The following is a 15,469-nucleotide window of genomic DNA, read 5'->3' as shown; positions in this document are numbered from 1 at the left end:
GAGGCACTATATTTTGAAGTTTAAACCTGGGCACTTTAGTACTGGGATGCTGTATCTCCTTCCAAGAATGTTACCCCATAATAAGGATTGTCGATTTTTTTTTTTTTTTTCTTTTATGTTGTTATTCGATATATGTTATTCTATGCCTATTTGTGGGTTCTCTAGTTTTTAAATTTTTTTTTCCGTACCTGCACAAGGTTTATTCCCCACTCCCTTCGCTCCCTTCCTACCTTCCTTTCCCTACTCTGTTTATTTCTAAAAAAACAATAAAATTATTTGAAAACAAAATTTTTTTTGCTCAACTCTTGTGGCTGGCATATGAAATTGTAAGGGATGCACGCTATACTTGCCAGCACTCCCAATTTTGCTGGGGCAGTCCCATGAATAGAAGGGCTGGAATCAAAAGGGTCAAACTATTTTCAAAATTAGCATTTTGGTACTTTTGGATGTTTTGAGGGCAGTTTGTTATAGGATTTAAAAGTCGAAAATTTTTAAATTGTTAGTATGTATGACATTAGCACAACAATTGGTGTTTTTGCCTCTAAACTAAAAATGTATACATACTGTGGATTACTAATATTTTTAGACATATGTAATGTAGAATGCTGGATTTGAAGGTTAGTTTTTTTTTTTTATTTAGAAAACTCATTTTCAAATACTAAAGAAATTCTTGGTTTACATAGAGGAGTCTCAAATCTAAAGTGGCAAGGGTCTGCAAACAATATCTCTCACTCCATAGTACCCAGCACATTTGAGCATTACATGGATGGACACCATTTAATGCTTCATTTTTTTTCCTGTGGTGTCACTGCTTGTTAATTGAACACTTGCTGTAAGGTTCCTCCAGATTGCCATTGAGGGTTCCAGACTAACTGATATGAATTAGTAATCTGTAGAGTTGCGTAAAACATACTCTGAGCAAGTGGTCCCTTCAGTACTTCATGCCAACAGGACCAAAGCACTGAAACTTCCTACTACTTGCTGGCATCCTGGCTGTCTCTTATTGACACGTCCTCAAGACGACATGGTGCATTTCATGTTGTGATGTAGTTATGAGTTCGTGGGTGCTTACTAGTCAGAAGATGTGAACCCACAGAACAGAGGAAAAAATCCTCCAATATTTGAGAAAAAAACAAACAGGTAGAGATGCTTACTTGTATAGACAGGCCTCAATACAAATGCACTATCAGGGTGCAGCGGACCCAAGTAAAATGGCAACTGCACAGGTGCAATAATACCTAATGAAACAGCCAGCCTACAACCAGGGATTGACCGTGTGGCACACCAGTGCAAAAAATAATCCGTATGTGGCAATGTTCATGCAGGGAATGCAGAGTATTTTTTCCTCTGTTCTGTGGTTTTCATGTTAGAGTAGGATTAGCAAGTGTAAGGAACTTTGACGTTAGTTTGCCAGCTTACGTATTATGGCCATAATATTAACCAACACCTTACATATATTGATATGTTTTTGTGCACTTTTTATCTTTTCAGGGTGCAGTTGGGCCCAAATGGTTCTGTAAACTGTTGCCTCTGCTCACACGGGATGCTTTATAGTTAGCACTGGGCAGCCCCCCTATATGGTGTTACTAAGAGGCTGTGAACCATATGCTCTGCATTCCCTGTGTGAATATTGCCACATACGGATTATTTTTTTGCACTGGTGTGTCACACGGCCAATCCCTGATTGTAGGCTGGCTGTTTCATTAGGTATTATTGCACCTCTGCAGTTGCCATTTTACTTGGGTCCGCTGCACCCTGATAGTGGATTTGTATTGAGGCCTGTCTATACAGGTAAGCATCTCTGCCTGTTTTTGGTTTAGTCAGAAGATGTGCACAGGATGCTGTCAGTTAAGTTCAGTACCCTGGTCCAGGTGCCATAGTGAGTAGTGATAAGGTCGCTGGACTACAGTTCTTTGAATCATGCTACTACATTTTAGTAATGCCTCATAAGTAGAGATGAGCGAATCACAACTTACAGTTGGTGTTCGGTGCTAAACACCAAACAGACTTCTCCCAAATTATTTGCCCTGCAATGTTCGGAGTTCCAAAAGAATTTTCTAACTGAAAAATTCAGGTCCCCATTGTTTTCAATGTGGTTTAGGTACAGTTCTCATACCTGAACCAGTCTTTAGGATAAAGTTGGTGTCACCTACCAGAACCTGAACTTCCATGGGTCTGCTCATTCCTACTCGTAAAGTCAGAAGGCATTAGCAAACTTTCAAATGGGTTATCTGATTTGGATCATTGCCTTACTACAGTTGCCAGGATAAAGCAGATTATAATGGCTCTCACTGTTAAGACCATCAATGATCCATTTGTATTAAACTGAAGTATTATTAAAACCACGACTTTTTTTCCATTGAGAAGCTGAGTTTGACACTCCCCACATCACCAAGGTATGGCTAGTCCTTGTTCTTAGGCAGCATTTTTTCTCCCTATAGTAATGCAAAAGCTTTGTTCTTCAGTTATTAGTTTTTTTCCATTATATTCCAAATTGTTTAGTTTTTTTTTTGTCTTTTTTTAAATGTGTGAACGGCTTTTCTGTGCTATGATTTGAGTCTGGCAATACTATTAAGCATACGTTGATGTGAAATATCCTAGATGTTGGCAGTGAGAGAATTCCAATTATTTCTGTAAGCTATGATCAGACTAGGAATTTGTCCAGTTTCTGCTGATAGATGAGTGTTTAATTATGAATTTGGAATGATCTCTACCATCCTAAAGCATTTAGCAGGGTGTTTTATACTTTCTTGTTTCAAATGCTTATAATATGAAAGATTTTTTCTATTTCGTCCACAATTAGCAGTTAAATATTAGATTTGGAAAGCCAGCGGACAATCCATCTTATAACCTCGCTGGTATTATTTCTCAGATAACTTCTGCTATTTTATATTGCACAATAATATTTATTACAAATATTGAATTTTCAACCTCCTTGTACACAGCAGTTATATATTCAGTACAACAGCGTTGCCTTTTTAATGCACGGTTATGCTTCTCGCTATTTGTTCATGGTTAAAAACCTAGCCATAAAGCAAATGGATTTGAAAAACATTGTGCGGTAATTGCATATTTTTTTTACCCTCAGGAAGAGATAAAAAGCAATTTAGAACAATGACTGAGCATTACACCAAACAAAATTACATGCTTAAATCTCATTCTTCCTGCTCTATGCTTGAGCCTGAAATATGTCCGTGTTAAGTCTTTTCTTGATAAATTGTTGTGTTCTAAACCATGAATGGAAGGGCAGGCTGTAGGCGTTTATTGATGAATTAATTTTAATCTTATTTCTTATGGTTCTATATCAGTGCTTCATCTAGTTTGTTTATAAGAATACTATCTTTTCAATAATAGGAGTTATAAAATAAACTAAACAAGTAAATAACAATGTTTTTTTAAGTAAAATTTTATCATTTAAACACCTTTCCTAATAAGTAAAGCTTAGTGCTGTGAAGGGAAACGCCAAATTATGGTAAATTAAATGGTTAATCCTAGCTGTGCTTTTTATGATGGATAAAAACTGTTTAGTTCTTGGCCACTAGGTGCAGTGTTAGGAAAACAACCAAGCCCTTGACTCCCATAGGCATTATTAGGAGTTAAGAAAATGGTGTTGCACAGCGAGCTATGCTGTTTCTACAACTTGGGAGTTACAAGAACAGGGAAATTTTAATTCCTCTTGCCATTTCCTTAAATGGGTTATCCACTATTTGGACAATCTCTTCTCATTCCTCATGTTTGGACTTGTTAAAATAAAAACAATCACTTCTGGTGCCATTCTAGCGGTGTCAGGAGTAGTGTTCTCGGGGCTCACGTGAGGTTGCTACATCACACGAACCCCTTGCCCAATCAATGCCAGCTTTACCATCCTTGCCTTTGGTCATATTGAACACCAACAGGAAGTCAGGCCTGCGGCTGCTTTGTGACTTACTCTTGATATTCGGCTTGTCCTAAGGGAGGGACAAAACCTAAGAACAAAACAAAATGAATATATACCCTGCTGTAAGTAGATAAGTTAAAGCAATTGTGCATATGAGGCCGGTTTCACATTTGCACTTTATGGCGCTGCGATGGCCTGCGCATGGCTGCCGCTAAGCCCCGCCCCTTGCCGGCTCCCTGCCCGCCCCATCTGGTCATCGCTGCCTACTGGCGCACATGGACGCTTGCGATCTGTGCACCCTTTCTTTAGCGTAGGGTGCGCAGATCGTGCGCTGGCCGTGCGCTAGCAGGATTTTGCCCTGTGCGCCGAACACAGCATGTTGCATTTCAGCGCGCATGGCGCACCTTCAAAAGTGCACAGCGCATGGCAAAATCCTGCTAGCGCGCGGCCAGCGCACGATCTGCGCTCCCTATGCTAAAGATAGGGTGTGCAGATCGCAAGCATCCATGTGCGCTAGTAGGCGGCGATGACCGGATGGGGCAGGCAGGGAGTCGGCAGGGGGCGGGGCTTAGCGGTGGCCGTGCGCAGGCCATCGCAGGGCCATAAAGCGCAAATGTGAAACCTGCCTAAATGAAGTACTTCATAAACCCTTTTTTTTTTTTTTTTTCATTAAAAAAAGAAAAAACTCAAAGCCACCCCACCAGCATCAAGGTGTAACCAAATTCTGAATGGTCCTATCTAAGGTGACACCGTGGTGCCAGCAGTGACTGGCACGAGGCTCACGTCATATGTCACGTGAACCCAGGAAACGCAAATGTTGGAACAGTGCTGGAGTAGAGTATAGCTGTTTTTATTTTAATGGGACCCAATATGAAGAATAAGAACGGGTTGTCCTAGTAGTAGACAACCTCTTTAACTCCCAATTGTTGGTGAATTATGCAAATAGCTACTCCACTGGAGCCTGGGACCTAGGAATAGTTATTCCCTCTTGGCTGAGAAGGGAATTATGCTTTAAATTGTGATTGTCAAGGAGTCAAAAAATTTAACCTATTAGGAGGAAAAGTAAAATTAAAAAAACATAAAAAAAACTATGCGTAAAACTCCCCACCCCTTCAACCTTAACACCAATGCTTTGGTGGTCCACTCCAGTACTTGTCAATTTTCAAGCAGCATATGTACACCCACGTAATCACTTCAGCAAATTCCTAGCATCAGCAATTTTGTGCTTTTCATGCTAGTATGGAGCATGAGGTCGCGGATTGGATTCATTGGCCACTTGGCTGTATGGCACACTGCAGGAATATAAACTAACGCTGTGAAAGCCACCAAAGTTCGCTCTGGTAGATAATAGCCGTCACTCACTTTTTAAAGTTTTCTTTTTTAAAAACCTAACTTTACTTGAATCATACAAGAAAAGTTCTACATGCCAAAAAAAAATCAATCGATGGGTATCTGTTTTAACTAATAATGGTGGATCAGTATTCTGAAATTTACTTTTTTCATCTTGCCATAATTATGCATAAGCTAAGGTGCATTTTACACTCTAGGTTCTCAAGCAATTTACTGCTGACAAACATGTCCTGTCTCTTGGAGAAAAAGGGCCCACATCCACTTCTCTCACTTCAATTAAAAGTCCACCTGTCATTTCTTCACAAACGCTCTATATTTAACCCCTTCCAAGCATGGCCATATTTTCACTTTTTCCTCCCCTTCTTCCAAGAGCCATAACTTTTTTTTGCGTCTAAAAATAGAAGCATGAAGGTTCGTTTTTTGCATGATTCGTTGAATTATTGAATGCCATTCATTTTATCAAATGGTGTATACTGGACAACTGAAAAAAAATTAATTTCAAGTGCACTGAAATTGCAGAGGAAAAAAAACTATTCCAATATTGACTTAGATTTTTGGGAATTGTTTTTTTTTTTTTTTTCCTCTGGATGATAAAAATGACCCGTCAATATGAGTAAGTTCAGATCTGTGCTATTAACCTTTACCCATGGCTTAGAGAATCAACCTCTCCAGGTGTCCCCATAACAGCAACACAATATATGATCTCAGCCTTTGGGATACTTTGCTATAATATATTTGTAGTACTTCCATATGTTTTTCAGTTATACTGACAGTTAAATCTATTTATTGAAAATCTGACAGAAATGGGAACTTCTTCAAAACTTGTTCTGAAAAGAATTTGATTCTGAATGAACATAAAATGTACCTTCATGTTCATTTAAGGATTTGTATATTTTCTCTCACCTAGACTTTTGCATCTAAGGAATGTTTGTACATTTTTGTTTAACACAGCTGACATCTCAAATTCACAAGATGGATTGCTTAGCTCTGAAACAGAAATGTTGGTCTAGTGTTACATTTGGGAAAATTATTTTTCATACATAATAAATTGAGTAATACATCTTGTTGCTGCTTTTGGTGTCGAGCTATCCATGAAGACTATTAGTAATTTCCTGCATACTACACTTATATACAGTCAATATATGTGGGCCTATGTTCTAACCAAAATACAAAGAATCCATAAATTACAGAAGGAATGAAATGTTTGAATTTGTTTCTTAACCCCTTTCCTACATTAGACGTACTATTCCGTCCATGTGACCTGGGACCTAAGTCCCAAGGACAAAAGTAGTACATCTAGCGTGATCAGCTGCGTTCACGTGACATGTTAACCCCTGGCACACTGCGATCAAACACGATCGCAGTGTACCGGGGGTTTAGGGAAGCATCGGCAGGGAGAGGGCTCCCTCCATGCTTCCCTGAGACCCCCACAGCAGCGCGATGTGCAGCGCTGCTGCGGGGGTCTACTTCCCTGCAGGTCTCCAAATCCAAAATTGTGGGGGGACCTTCGGGGGCCTGCAGGGAGGCGGCTTCCTCATGCCTGCAAGGTGCCGGCATGAGGAAGCCTGCTGCAGTGCCTGTGACAGATCGCTGATCTGTCACAGCGATCTGTGATGTGACAGTGATGTCCCCCCTGGGACAATGCAATAAAGTTAAAGTGTAAAAATAAATAAAAAATCATTAAATTAAAAAATATATTCCCTAATTCATTTTTTGAAAATAAAAAGTACACATTTGGTATCGCAGCATCTGTAACGACCCAACCTATAAAACTGTCCAACTAGTTAACCCCTTTATTGAACCCCTTAAAAAATAAAGCTTTATTTTTTGCTTCATTTTTTATTTTTATCATACCGCCGAACAAAGTGCAATAACGCGTGATCAAAAAGACGGATATAAATAACCATGGTACTGCTGAAAACGTCATCTTGTCCCGCTAAAAACGAGCTGCCACACAGCGTCATCAGCGAAAAAATAAAGTTATCGCTCACAGAATAAAGCGAAGCAAAAATAATTATTTTTTTAGATAAAATTGTTTTCATTGCATAAAAAAGACAAATGAGGTATCTCTGTAACTGTACTGACCCGAAGAATAAAACCTCTTTACCAATTTTACCGCACGCGGAATGGTGTAAACGCACCCCCCCTAAAGAAATTCATGAAACGCTGGTTTTTGTTCATTCTGCGTCCCAAAAAACAGAATAAAAAGTGATTGAAAAATGTAACGTGCCCAAAAATGGTTCCAATAAAAACGTCAACTCGTCCCGCAAAAAATAAGACCTCACATGACTCTGTGCGTCAAAATTATGGAAAAATTATAGTTCTCAAAATGTGGTGATGCATAATCTATTTTTACAATAAAAAACGTCTTTTAGCATGCGACAGCTGCCAAAAATAAAAACCCGCTATAAATAGTAAATCAAACCCCCCGTTATCACCCCCTTAGTTAGGGAAAAATAATAAAATTAAAAAAAGTTTTTATTTCCATTTTCCCATTGGGGTTAGGATTGGAGTTAGAATTGGGGGGTTTCCACTGTTTTGACACATCAGGGGCTTTCCATATGCGACATGGCATCCGATCTCAATTCCAGCCAAAAAAGTCAAATGGCGCTGCTTCCCTTCCGAGCTCTGCCATGCGCCCAAATAGTGGTTTACCCCCACATATGGGGTATCAGCATACACGGGACAAATTGCATAATAACTTTTGGGGTCCTGTTACTCTTGGGAATATAACAATTGGGGGTGAAAAAATCATTTTTGTGGAAAAATTTATCTTTTTTAATTGTACGGCTGTACGTTATAAACTTCAGTGAAGCCCTTGGGGGTTCAAAGTGCTCACCACATATCTAGATTAGTTCCTTGGGGGGTTTAGTTTCCAAAATGGGGTCACTTGTGGGGGGTTTCCACTGTTTAGGCACATCAGGAGCTCTCCAAACTTGACATGGCATCCGATCTGAATTTCAACCAATTTTGCAGTGAAAAAGTCAAATGGCGCTCCTTCCCTTCCGAGCTCTGCTATGCGCCCAAACAGTGGTTCCCCCCCACATATCAGGTACCGGCATACTCAGGACAAATTGCACAAAAACTTTTCCAGTCCAATTTCTCCTGCTACCCTTAGTAAAATAAAAAATTGAACCTGAAGAATTTTTTTTGTGAAAAAAAAGTTAAATGTAAATTTTTTTTTAAAACATTCAAAAAACTCCTGTGAATCACCTGAAGGGTTAATAAACTTCTTGAATGTGATTTTGAGCACCTTGAGGGGTGCAGTTTTTAGAATGGTGTCACTTTTGGGTATTTTCTATCATATAGACCACTCAAAGTGACTTCAAATGTGATGTGATGTCCATAAAAATAAAATGGTGTTGTAAAAATGAGAATTCGCTGGTCAACTTTTAACCGTTATAACTTCCTAACAAAAATGTTGGCTTCCAAATTGTGCTGTTGTAAAGTAAACATGTGGGAAATGTTACTTAAGTTTTTTGAGTGCCATATCTCTGTGATTTAAGAGCATAAAAATTCAAAGTTGGAAAATTGCAAAATTTTCGCATAATTTCCATTTTTTCTCAAATAAACGCAAGTTATATGAATGAAATTTACCACTAACATGAAGGACAATATGTCACAGAAAACATTGTCAGAATCACTAGGATCCATGGAAGTGTTCCAGAGTTATTAACTCATAAAGGGACAGTGGTCAGAATTGTAAAAATTGGCCTGGAAGTTAACGTGTAAACCACCCTTGGTTGTAAAGGGGTTAATATAGCCTATCTTAATATATCTGATAGTTGGTGAGCTAAAAGTATCAGGGGACCCTTCTGACAAAAAGGATGCTGTAAAAGTTGAGCCTGTTCAATACTAAAATGAAAAGCGATCTTAAAAATAAAAAAATAACTTAACCCCTTACCACTAACATCCAATTTTATCCTTCCTTAACAGAGCCCTTTTTTGGGGTGCAGTGGGGATGGACATTGCACTTGCAAATCTCTTGGTCCCTCTCCTGATTCTCCACCCATTGCTTGTCTCCAGGTCATTGCTATCTCAGAGGGCAATATAACTGCAAGTACAATGTCCAACCCCACTGCACATGCAATTTCAACTATTTACCTCTAAATTTTTTTTTGTTTAGAAAGGTAAAGATTTACCGTATATACTTGTGTATAAGCCGACCTATGTATAAGCCGACCCCCCACTAATTTTGCCACAAAAAAACTGGGAAAACTTATTGACTCATGTATAAGCCTGGGGGGGGGGAATGCAGCAGCTACTGGTAAATTTAAAAAATAAAAATAGATATCAATAAAAGTAAAATTAATGCTTTTGAAAATCCATATTGAATCAGGAGCCCCATATAATGCCCCATACAAAATATGCCCCATATAATGCTGCCCCATAAAATGATCCATAGATGATGCCCCATAAGATTATGCCCCATAAGATGCTCGATAGACTATGCCCCCATATGCTGCTGCTACAAATAAAAAAAAGACACTTACCGCTCTCTTGTCCCTGAGACGAGGTCCTGAGCAGGTAGAGACACCAGCACGCTATGGGGACCAGGTGCCGGTGTCACTGCTTGCTCAGGACCCGTCACCTGTGATATTCACCTGTCCCGGGTCCATCGCTGCTCGACGCTGTCTGCCGAGTCCTCTGCAGTGACATTCTGCAGAGGGCACGTACTGACTACATCATTGCGCCCTCTGCTGCCTGAACCTCACTGACAGAGGACACAGCAGACAGCGGTGAGCAGCGATGGACCCGGGACAGGTGAATATCGGATATACTCACCCCCTCCTGGCGCAGTCTCTGCAGCCCCGCTTCTTCACGGTCTCCCTTCCTTCAGCGGTCACGTGGTACAGCTCATTAAAGCCATTAATATGCGCATATTCATGACTTTAATGAGCGGTACCAAGTGACCACTGAATGAAGGAGCCTGAGACCGTGGAACAAGCAGGGGGCTGCAGAGACTCATCAGGAGGGGTCAGTATGATCTGACACTCGCGCTCCCCCTCCCCCACAGACCCCCCCCAAGTTTGACTCGTGTATAAGCCAAGAGGGGGACTTCAAGCCCAAAAAATGGGCTGAAAATCTCAGCTTATACGCGAGTTTAGACGGTAATTAGAATTAAAGTGCCTCTACATATTCCGTAAAACAAAACTTGGGATCGGCTCCAATGAATTATTTCAAAAGAGAACCAGAACAAAGAGGAGAAGAAAGTTGTTTATCAAGAAGAGAACAAGACTTCTATTAAGGCAAAGCAAACTTATGTACAGAGGCATCAATTTAAAGGGAAATTGACAATTGATGGCAAAGGGTGTTCTAATATAAAAAAACAAGGAAATTGTCATGTGAGCAGGGTCCAAGTCTGTTATGCACCTCCACACCTTGAATTTCTTCTATACATCCATGAAGAATGACATATACATATTTATGTGTATATATGTGTGTGTGTGTGTGTGTGTGTGTGTGTGTGTGTGTGTGTGTGTGTGTGTATATATATATATATATATATATATATATATATATTAATTTTTTTTTTTTTAATTGCAGAACATTGCCAATTTAATACTAAGGGCCCAATTAATAAAGAATGGTCTTTGGTAGAGATGAAAACCTTTTCAAGGTTTGGTTGGGTAACATCATTGAACATATCTGGACCCATTGAATTTGAAGGGAGGCAAAACCAAACGCATAGACATGTTCTGGGGGGGTAAAAACTGCCCAAACAATTCAAATTAGGGGCAGACACCTGTAAAAGTAGCATCATTTGACCCAGAGTACAAATAGTATAATTGTGCAGCATGGATGCTTGGGACAGGGCTTGGACCAGCATTTCTAGCTTAATATTGATCAGTATTAGGTGGATGAGTGACATCTATAGGACTGGTGCTCTAACATCAGTCAAATTCAGGCAACACACATGGAGAGCCAGCTTGGGAGTCCAAACATTTCTAAAAATTAGAGGCAGAAAGTGGCATCAATTTCCCCAGAGTAGAAATGGTATAATAGGGCTCTGACACCCCTTCCACACCAGGCAACCCAACTTGGAGTCTTCACATTTCAAAAAATTGTAACAATATCAGCAGCAGTAGCAACAGCAGGCACATAAGCCATGACAAAGGTTTCACTGACTGCAATAATGTGAGATCAATGCAGCACAGTAGATTCAAGTCATTTGAGATCCATGACTTGTTCATCCTGATAAGTTAATCAGTCTACACTTTCAGGTAAGGGTACCGTTACACCTAGCGACTCAGCAGCGATCCCGACCAGCGATATGACGCGGTCAGGATCGCTGGTGAATCGCTAGGTGGTCGCCAGTGAGCTGCCACTCAGGCAGATCTCACTAGCGACATCGCTGGGGACGGGGATCGTTACCTGTCGGACGCGGCGATCCTGCGTCCTCCCGCCCGGCTCCACGCGTCGCTCATCGTCACAGCAGGAAGCGCCTCAGGAAGTGACCGACGAGGAATGGTCCAGGAGCTTCTCGCGCGATCAGCGATAACCAGCGGGGGAGCCGGTCGAAGGTAAGTATCACATGCAGAGATATCGCTAGTAATATCGCTGTAACGTCACAAAATCGGTGACTTTACAGCGATATTGCTAGCGATATCGCAGTGTGTAACGGGGGCTTAACAGTTGGATGTGCACTCTGTACTGCTGGTGCATGGGCTGGTCTAAAACATATTAAACTACTCAAAGAAATTGCTTCTGCCACTTACACTGCTAATGTTTTTGCATAGATGCTCTCTTGTATCCTTGTATCTGGACATTGTGGATGGTTTCTGTTCCCTGATTGGCTGTCCAAATCTCCACACCTTAAGTTAATAAAAAAAATAGTCTGCTGCTACTCTGAACTCTCCCCACCCCCTCCCCTCTTCAAACACATTCCCTCACTCTCATCATACAGCACCACTATCCTATCCAAAGTCTCACCAAAAGCATTAGTGGAAACTTAATCATTTACTGAAGTTTGGCCAATTTTTGCCGATTCTGAGGAAAATGCTCAGGAATCCAAATGTGCTATGTTCATGCTTAATTTGAGATTGGCGAATGTTATCTAAACAAGTTCGCACATCTCTAGTGTTTCTTAAACCAGTCTGAATGACGGTCGTGCAGGAGAAAGGTGTGCCGAATTAATTAAGCACATATCAACACGTGCATTAGTTAGACCCTACAGTGGTGTCACTTTTGAAGGATTTGGTGACTAGTGTGCCTCTTCCGGCCCATGATTCTTCTTTTTTGGCATTTCTTGCCAAGACCGGATGAAAACTGCAAAAAGCGTAAAATTTTTTAACATCAAGACGGGCAAAATGTTTTTTGACTTTTCAAAGTGTATTATGGCAGAATTCTGGTAAAAACTTTGGATTGTAGCCTAATGGTATTAGGAAATTCAGTGCATAAATGACACTTAAGTTTATTTGGCAATTGTCATGTCTATCACAATATCACAATCTTACACTGTTTGACTGTACACCCTCGGGTGTTACTGCACAAGGGCATGTGATTTATAACCTAAAATAGGTTCTCTTTTATCTAAGTGGTGAAAAAAAAATTCCAAAATTTGCTAAAAAAAAGTGCAATTTTCCGAGACCCGTTGCGTCTCCATTTTTCATGATCTGGGGTCAGGTGAGGGCTTATTTTTGCGTGCTTGGCTGACATTTTCAATGATACCACTTTTGTGCAAATACGTTCTTTTGATCGCCTGTTATTGCATTTTAATGCAATGTCACAGTGACCAAAAAAGCGTAGTTCTGGCTTTTTTTTTCTCACTACGCATTTCAGCGATTGGGTTAATCTTTTTTTTTTTTTTTTTTTTTTTTTTTTTTGATAGAGCGATTCTGAATGCGGCGATAATAAATGTGTGATTTTGTTTTATTTTGAGGCGAAAGGGGGGTGATTTGAACACTTTTTTTTTTTTACTTTTGGCATGCTTCAATAGCCTCCATGGGAGGCTAGAAGCATGCCATACTTGATCGGCTCTGCTAAATAGATGATGCTTAGATCGCCAATATGAAGCAGATTTACAGCATTGCTGTGAGCACCAACCACAGGGTGGCGCTCATAGCAATGTGCCGGCAACAACCATGGAAGTCTCTGAGATCTCTGGTTGTCGAGGCAATGCGTTGCTGACCCCCGATCACGTGACTGGGGTCGGCGATGCTCTCATTTCCGACACAGTGGCTGGAAGCGGTAGTTAAATGCCTGCTGTCAGTGTTTGATAGCGGGATTTAACTAGTTAATAGGTGTGGGCGGATCGCGATTCCGCTTGTGCCTATTGCGGGCACATGTCAGCTGTTTATAACAGTTGACATGTCGCAGCTTTGAGGTGGGCTCACCTCAAAGCAGGGGACACCGACCGCTGACGTATTAACCAGTCAGTGGTCGGAAAGGGGTTAAGGCTGGGGTCTCGGGTTGCATTTCTTCTGTGTAACACATCAAAGCATGTCTGCATAGAATACAATTCAAGTTTGATTTAATGATGTCGTCTTCACAGTCACACCTCGGATGTGCACTATACATGCCAAATGGTATGTGAGACCTTAACCTAAGGACTGGCCACCACTCCTGGGCCAATGCTTTCGGTTTACCCCTCCAGGGTAAAATTTTCCTGACAGCTGCAACACATGCAGGGATTGACTAACAGCCATGAGTCGTGCAGCCGCGGGGTCTCGCATATCTTATTCGAGCTCGTCAAAGACACTCTTAGCACCTGAACATGCTCCAATAACACCTTATCCATCACTATTGCCAATTCGAAACAAGTAAGCATATTGATCTTAAATCTTTGTAGTTCTGCTTTCTCACCCTGTTTTTAATTGCACGGTAAGTTATTTTTTTTTTTTATATATATATTTTCCCATTGGTGCTGGAGCCCAGTCCAGATATGTTTATGGTAGACAATACTATTTTGAACCATAGCCACCCCGGTTTTAAAAAGAATGTCAAACAAGTTGTCAAAAAAAAATGATTTTTTTTTTTTTTTTTTTCCATTGAACATGTGTGTAGAAGACTGCATAGAGACCTAGATGTGGAAATAATGTTCTTGGACTTAGACATTTGACACTGCTCCATGTAGATTCTAACTGGGCAAGTTAAGATCTTTAGATGTCGAAAGTAAGGTTTGTAATTGGATTGATAACTGAATCAGACAGCACTTAGGAGTTTTAGTGAATGACTGCTACTCTACATGGACTCCACTCCAAATACCAGGAAGTATAAAAAATAAAGCACGTTTGTTTAAAACATGATGTGGCAAACAGACAATTGCAGCGTCAAAAACAAACAAAAAATGCACTCAAAGTAGTTAAATACAATAACCTGGTTTTACGTTCATAAATGCTGCAGAACATCAAAAACTCCCCAAAAGCTCATCTTGGAAAAAGTGGGTCAGTGCTGTCCTGCTTTTCTTCAACTTATTTCTTAATAGGGATTAATAGTATTTCTATTTTTACACATGACACCGCACTATTTAGAATACTGCAGTCTATGCACGAGGTTGATAAGCTATAAAATGGACTTGGACAAACTGAGTGAGTGGCGTATTCGCTTAGTGCCCAGGTATCTAACTTTACTTTTATCTACATTGAAAATGAAGGCACTATATGCTTTAGAGAGCGTAAAACTAGGAGTCACTTAAAGAGAAGGATCTGGGTGTAGAGAAGCATCTGGGTGTATTTGTAGATGGCAGGCTAAAAGCACGTAATGTCAATCAGCTGCTTCTAAGGCCAGCAGGATATTGCCATTCATTAAAAGACTATGTACTCACGGGCCAGAAGCATACTACTATCACATTCCAAAGCACTAACATGACCTCATCTGGAATTTGCAGTTCAGTCTTGGGCACCAATTCATAGAAAAAATGCCCTGAAGTTAGAAACGGTACAAAGAGCCACTATTCTGAAAAGTTGCACAGAGAATCTTGGTTCTAAGGAAAGATTAAAAGAATTACATTTATTTAGTCTGAATTTTAACTAATGGTCACTGATTTTTCATTTCATATTTTGTAGTTGCATTAACTACCTGCAAAAAATGTGAGTCTTGAGACCCCCACCAATTGCTCAATAGACCAGCTCAGGAGATAGATTTCTATTTAAATTCTTACTCCACTCTGAGCTAAGCATGTCTGAAATGTTTTAGTGGTCTGTTGGGGTCTCAAGAACTTGTCTTTTTGTGAGTGTATTTACTCTTTTTAACTTGTACAAGTACAATATAAAAATGGTCTATACATAAAATGTGGTTTCA

The sequence above is a fragment of the Dendrobates tinctorius genome, unplaced genomic scaffold (assembly GCF_039654945.1).
Source record: "Dendrobates tinctorius isolate UK_male_01 unplaced genomic scaffold, ASM3965494v1 ptg000056l, whole genome shotgun sequence".
NCBI classification, from domain to species: Eukaryota; Metazoa; Chordata; class Amphibia; order Anura; family Dendrobatidae; genus Dendrobates; species Dendrobates tinctorius.
This window is presented reverse-complemented; position numbering follows the sequence as displayed.